This window comes from Podarcis erhardii (assembly GCF_964252035.2).
Source record: "Podarcis erhardii genome assembly, chromosome: 1".
Taxonomy (NCBI): domain Eukaryota; kingdom Metazoa; phylum Chordata; class Lepidosauria; order Squamata; family Lacertidae; genus Podarcis; species Podarcis erhardii.
Window position 1 is genome coordinate 121,311,355 of NC_138497.1, and position 7,687 is coordinate 121,319,041.

Here is a 7,687-nt window from a genome sequence, read left to right on the forward strand (position 1 = left end):
TTTACAACAATGGAACAAAGCATTACTTGTCCAAAGGTGAAAAAGAGGAGCTTCTGGCCATTGATAAGGTGTTATAAGACGGCATGGGTAGTTTAAGTAGAGAAGCTGGGTTCATTCTACCCTTGTCTAACTTGTTTCCCTGCTGTTTTTGTCATTAAGTGCTTAATAAACACATATCCCTAAAGTTAAGGCTTACTGGGAAATGATACACAATGAAGTGAGAAGGATTTTTAAAATAATGTATTAAAAAAACCAGAAGCCTTTCTCTTGGGAATTATAGGGACAGAGCTACCTAAATTGTATAGAAATTTATTCATGCATGTGATTACAGGGGCGAGAATGTTACTTGCCCAAAAATGGAAAGAAGAAGAAGTCCCAGCAAAGGAAGAATGGATACAAAAACTAACTAAAAGATAACAAACTTTTTATAAAAGAATGGAAATGGTTTATTGAATATTTACAGATAAATTGCAAACAGATAAAAACACTGGCAGGATTGCTCTAATAACCTACAGTTTCATAAGAGTATATATTTAAAGAAGATGAATAAATGAGCAAGTTAAGTTAATTTGGATATGCAGAAGATATTAAAAATAAATTTAAGAAACCACAGAAAGGGAGGGAAGGAAGTTTTAAAATGTCAAAATGTTTATGAAATCAGTGAAATCATCTGAAAAGTATGAAGAATTTTTTTATAAAAAAAGAAACACATATTCGCGACATGTCTAAGTCCCTCCTCCCCATTTTTCTAACTGCACATTATCAACTTTACGACAGCATAATTTCCCCCCAAGTCCCCTTTTTTGTGTCCAGCTGCACACAGAAACAACCACCACAATCTTGCCAGGGTGGTGGTGTGGATCAGGGCCCGAGGAAGCGAGCAGACATGGAAATCTGTGGCAGTGATAAGGAGAAGATGGGTCTACTCAGGAAGGTAGGGCCCAATGAGAACATCTTGTCCAAGGGCCTCCTTCCAAATATGGACCTGACCCAGATTCCTTAACTGGTTAAGAATGTCATACAAAACAGCCAGGAAGTATCTGGGGAGAAAGGTTATGTAACATGAACTTAGCCAGTGTGACAAACAGCTGGGGGGGGGGGACCTCTGGAAAAGTGATTTGAAGTTTACAGCATGTTATTCTTTGAAGGAGAACAACCTGAAAATGAATCACAGATGGTATTTAACTCCGAGTAGGCTTGCTAAGATGTATGACTGAGTCAGATAAGTGCTGGAGATGCAAAGAGGTGGAGGGAACATTCCTTCATATGTGGTGGACTTGTAAAAGGATAAAAGAGTATTGGGAAATGATCCATAATGATTTTTAAAGGAAATGTTTAAAAGTCCTTTCCCAAAAAACCCAGAGTCCTTTCTGTTGGGCATAATTCAGACTGAAATTCCCAGGTGTCAAAAAATGTTATTTATGTATGCTACTATTGCGGTCTGTGTTTTGTTAGCCCCAAAATGGAAAACGAGTAAGGTCCCGACTAAAGAAGAATGGCAACTCAAGTTGACAGAATATGCACAACTTGCAGACTTAACATATAGAATAAGAGAACAAGAAGAACATACATTTAGAGAAGATTGGAAAACGTCTATTGAATATATGGGAAATAAGTGTACAGCTGGAAACGCTGGCAGCATTGAGATAAACTCAACGGTGTAAACAAGTTTTAATGGATGCAATAATGGACACTGAATGGTACAGTTTTTGTAAAATATGCAGGGATTTATGATATGTAAAATGAACCATGGAAAGAGAAGAAGGGAAGTCATTGGATGTAAAGTGAGTATTTTGAATTGTAAAACAGAAAATTTAATAATAATAAAATATATATACAGTGCGACAAACAGCTTTCCATTCATCTTCTGGAAGTCAGCAGGCCAACAAATGAGTTGTAATCAGTCAGTTCATTAGTTATTCAGCAAATAATAATTACATATATTAACCCAGTTAATCAGCAAAAGCCAATGAAACATGGCTCAGTGAGAGAGTTTCAAACAGTTATTTCTTGGGTGCCCAGCTCTTTAATACATCACAGTGTCTATAATATTTTATCCTATCCAGAAATTTTACCCACCGGGTGTGATCATTCAAAGCTGCAAATGAACACCAGAGATTACCAAGGAAAAAAAGAATTAATTTAATTTAAACGAATTCACTAGGTTCTATAATCAAAAACAGTCAGAGTTTCTAATCAACTGGAATACCCTGAGTCAGAGCATGTGGAGATGAATGCTTTGTAGTTAGGAAAGAATATCAAATCAGAGCATTCAGAACCAGAAGAATCTTTATTTGCATCAGCCACTAACCATAGCAATAAAATAAAATGTACTGAAAATAGAGGTTAAAACTCAACTAGAGAAAATACATTTTGGGGGGTTACATCAATAAATTGGAGCAGTCTGATCCAGGTGTTTTCACATGCTTCTGCAGTTTATGACTCACTAAGCTCAACACAGCCTAACACTTGTGTACGATGGCCTAACAGTGGCCAGGTAAGCTTCCTGATTTGCTGCCCCTCTGGGAGATCTAGACATCATATATCGATAGGCAGAGCCATTGCATTCATGTCAGATTAAGGTGGCAGATGTCCACCATGGATGGGAGTTTGAGTTTGCTCTCATTCAAAAGAAGCTCCATCACCTGCCCACATCTAAAACAGTTGACTGGAGGATGGAGCACTCAGTTAGTGCATGAACTGACCAACTGCTGAAACTGAGCCTGTCCACAGATGTCTCAAACTACACTAGTAGATTTACATGATGGTGAACCAGTGATCTGCTTCACAACTTCGCCACTGAACACTCTCCTTTGCTTTCTTTCTGCTCTGAAGAAATCCCACCCATACCCACATGCAGAACATTTGTTACTAGTTGTCCTTATGATTATCTGCACAGGTTTTTTTTTAGTAGCACACATATGTTTCTTTCTTTGGGCTAGAATCCAGTGTGTACACCAGTGTGTACCTCTGGTGGACATGCCCTAAGGTGAAGGTCTTCTGGGAAATGATATATAATGAGCTGAAAAAGGTATTTAAGTATACCTTCACTAAGAAACCAGAGGCCTTCCTCCTGGGTATTGTCGGCCAGAAGGTGCTAAAGAAGGACCGAACATTCTTTATGTATGCAACAACGGCAGCAAGGATTCTCATCGCAAAAAACTGGAAAACTCAAGATCTACCCACACTGGAAGAGTGGCAGATGCAGCTGATGGACTATATGCAACTGGCCAAGATGACCGGCAGAATCCGAGACCTGGGAGAAGAGAAGATGGAGGAAGACTGGGAGAAATTCAAGATGTATCTACAAAAACATTGTAATTTGGTTGAATGTTAAGAAGGATGCTAGATTATAAAAAACTGGTCACCACTAAACTAGATTTAAATTTGATGATAAGTGAGACTAAAGAAAATATAAAATTTTTTGGAAGAAGCGCTAGATTATATGTGAATGAGTGGACATGAGATTGTAAACAAGTTGATAATTTGCTTGGAAAAAAATTTTTTTTAACGATGTAAATGGGAGCGGGAGACGTGAGGGAGTCCAAAGAAGCGATGAAATTGTTGTGAAAGAAGTAAGATTGTTTATTATGTGTGCATTTATATTTAAAAACCTTAATAAATATTTATAAAAAAAAAACAAAATATACATGTTGTTTAGAATCCTCTTGACCTTCGAAGGTATAGGAATTTTCTAGGGTGTTATCTTGTAGAAAGAGACAATTTAGCCATAGCTAAAAGCATGTGATCTAAACCACTGAGCCTCTTGGGCTTGCCGATCAGAAGGTTGGCGGTTTGAATCCCTGCAACAGGGTGAGCTCCCATTGCTCAGTCCCAGCTCCTGCCAACCTAACAGTTTGAAAGCACACCAAAAAGTGCAAGTAGATAAATAGGTACCGTTCTGGCGGGAAGGTAAACGACATTTCCATGCGCTGCTCTGATTTCAGTGTTCCTTTGTGCCGAAGCGGCTTAGTCATGCTGGCCACATGACCCGGAAAAACTGTCTACGAACAAACGCCGGCTCCCTTGGCCTGTAAAGCGAGATGAGAGCCGCAACCCCAGAGTCGTCTGTGACTGGACTTCACTGTCAGGGGTCCTTTACCTTTTTAAAAGCATCAAATATATCCTTTGTGGTCATCATCGTCCCCTTCATCCTCATCATCATCTTCAATTTCATCTTCGTCATTCATCATATCATCATCCTCATTGTCCACCCATTCATGGAAATCACCACAGGCATAATCACCTGACGTTTCCAGATCAATAGCACAAGCTGCAGCTTCATGTGTTCTGAATCCTGTTACCTCATTGCCATATCTGTCCACACACCAGCCTTGTCCTGCACTTCCATGGCACTGAGTTGGCTTGTAGTAACCATCTTCATCACATAAAGGGGTATACTCTCCTAGGAGCTTCCTTCCCCCTTGCTGTTTCTGAATGTTGGGAGCAGAGGAGTTGAAGTCGCAAATAGTTCAAGATCTTTGGACTGCGCCAAGCTTTCAAAACGTTTAATGAATTATGTAAGTGCACCATAAGAGTTAATGGCTCGATAATTTGAAGATGAGAAGCACTGGAGTATTGAAAAAAAAAATGGCTTAACTATCTCACAGCTATTGAAAAGAAGCTTGAAAAATAAGATATAAAAAAAAAAACAGGGGGAAGGGTGGGGAGAGAGAGAGAGAGAGAGAGAACTGCAGTGTGATTGATCACTCAAATGGAAGCTCAGAGATTTTGCAAAGCAGAATTCAAAGAGCTTTAAATGAGCAGCTTCCTCTTCCAATTATAATTCTGCACTAGTGGCGTATGAATGCGCTCCCCGCATTAACATGTTCTGAGAGTAGAAGTGGCAGTGCTTGCTTTAATTTTAGATATCCTCATCTTTTGACCACATCCAAATACATTTCCGCATATTAAAAATGCATTTCGGGCCTTCCTAAACCTTTTTACTCGGAAATTGATTGCGACAGAAATTACTCCAAAGACGTCTGCATCAAATGAATGCCATCTGGTATGTGTATGTCTCTCCCCCCAAAAAAACATGAATTTGGGAACATAGGAAGCTGCCTTAGACAGACCATTGTTCCATCTATTTCAGTATTGTCTACAATACTGTTTCAGACAAGGATCTCACCAGTCAAAGAATCAGAAAAATCACTGAGTTGGGAGACTGAGAATCATCTAGTCCAGGCTTCCTCAACCTCAGCCCTCCAGATGTTTTTGGCCTACAACTCCCATGATCCCTAGCTAACAGGACCAGTGGTCAGGGATGATGGGAATAGTAGTCTCAAAACATCTGGAGGGCCGAGTTTGCCTATGCCTGGGCTAGTGCCACCCACCTGCAATACAGGAATATGCAGCTGTCCCTCCCTGCCCTCATGGGCAGGAGGTTTCCCACACTCCTCCTCATCCAGCCAATCCCCAACAGCAAGCAAGAGGCATTCTTACAGTTCAATAAGACATTCGGGTCAGCCAAAACCCCTCAAGGAGGGGGCAGACTATGGGAGGGATATGGTCTGAGACAAGGGATGCTGTCCTGAGGACACTCCAGTGAGCAGGACAATCCTGGACATTCAGCCCTTGAGCCTGAGGTTTTCTGCCTCCGCCTCTATGTGAGAACTCCAAGGCTTGAATTGTTTCTGTGGCAAATTCATTTTTTAATAGTTTTTTTATTTATACTTTTCAAATTAATACATTTCATTAGTTTTACAATCCATCAGACATTACAAAATTTGACCTCCTTCCCCCTCTTTCTGCGGTTCCTCAAATGTATTTTGTAATATCTTCTGCATATCCAAGTTCATTTAACTTGCTCATATAATTATCTACTGTAAATGTATAATCTGCTGGTTATTACACAAATCCTGCTAATGTCTTTAGCTGGTTACAATTTACCTGTAAATATTCAATAAACCATTTCCATTCTTTTATTTTTTTAAAAAAATTTATTTTTATTTCTTATTCTTCCAGTAAGTTTCACCATTTCTGCATACTCCTTAAGTTTTTGTATCCATTCTTCCTTTGCTGGGACTTCTGTTTCTTTCCATTTCGGGGCAAGAAACATTCTTGCTGCTGTAGTAGCATACATGAATAAATTTCTATACAATTTAGGTAGTTCTATCCCTATAATTCCCCAAAGAAAAGCTTCTGGCTTGTTTTTAAAATAAAAGTTATTTTGAACATCTTTTTCAATTCATTATATATCATTTCCCAGTAAGCTTTAGCCTTAAATTCAAGCCTTGTAGCTCTCACATGGAGGGGGACAAAAATGGAATGTTGCTGAAGTTCAAAATCTTAAAGTATGAAAAAACACACCAATAGCTAAGATTTGCCATCTCTTCTGATAAGACAATGGCAGACTAAATGCAACTCAATTATGTCACTGAGAGCAAATACACTTTCTATTCTTAATATACTCTTCGCAGCAGGTAGTAATTAGTTGATCCATGAAAAAAACAGCAGCAATAGATTCATTTCAAAAACATGACAAGGGAGGAAGACTGGGAAAAATTTAAAGACTATTTGAAAAAACATTATAAGTTGTATGAATGTTAAAAAATGCACTTTTTAGGAAACTCTAGCTTCAGCAATTGTAAATTAATGAAATGGAAATTAAGGTACAAGAAGTCAGAGGTGGAATAATGAAATAACTTTATTATGTTTAAGCTAAAACGTATAAGATTCGGGTTACAACACTTTGGAAACTAGGTAACATGATAAAATGAAAGATACAATAAGTTTTGAAATAAGTTAACAAATTGCTGATGTTTTGTATCACAGAGAACGCAGGGTTAGGAAGATGCGGGGAAGTCCATTAGATTTGCTGAAAAAAAGATCATGGAAATTCGCAACTTCTCTATTTTATTTCTTATATCTGTTTTTTATTCTTTTTTTCTGTATTTCATAAACTCAATAAAAATATTATAAAAAAACAAAACAAAAACATGACAAGGGAAAGTCTAAATAGTTCTTCAGTACTGATGCAAAGTGAAAGCTGAAGGAGGCAGTTTGGAAGGGGTGAGTGTTGGGCGACATTATTGCTCAGACTCCAAACAAAGTTGAAAAACAGAGTTGAGGAGTCACTGCTTAGCACTGCGAAGTTGCTTTTGAGTTTTCAGAGCCAAATGTTCCCAAACATTATCTTATAATCCTAGCTAGGGTTGCTATATTTCAAAAATTGAAAATCTGGACACAAAAGTTGTTAATCTTTTTCTTTTTGCGAGCCATGTTTTTGAGCTATTTTTAAGGAAATTGGCCAAAAAATAAACACTCCCAACATGGCTTGCCTGGCTTTTCCGGGACATTTAACCGATTTTCAGAAATTCCACCCAGATGCTATTTCCAACAGATGAAACCCAGATATGTTGGGGGAATCCCAGGTGTATGGCAGCCCTCATAATCCTTAAAACCAGTCTGTAAAGTAGGTGTGCAGCAACAGAATGGCTTGCACGAAGCCACCTTGTGGGTTCATGGCAGGACTTATATTAGGGATAGAGATGGGGAACCCATGCACCTTGGATGTTAAAGGTAAAGGTAAAGGGACCCCTGACCATTAGGTCCAGGCATGACAGACTCTGGGGTTGCGGCGCTCATCTCGCTTTATTGGCTGAGGGAGCCGGTGTTTGTCCGTAGACAGCTTCCAGGTCATGTGGCCAGCATGACTAAGCTGCTTCTGGCAAACCAGAGCAGC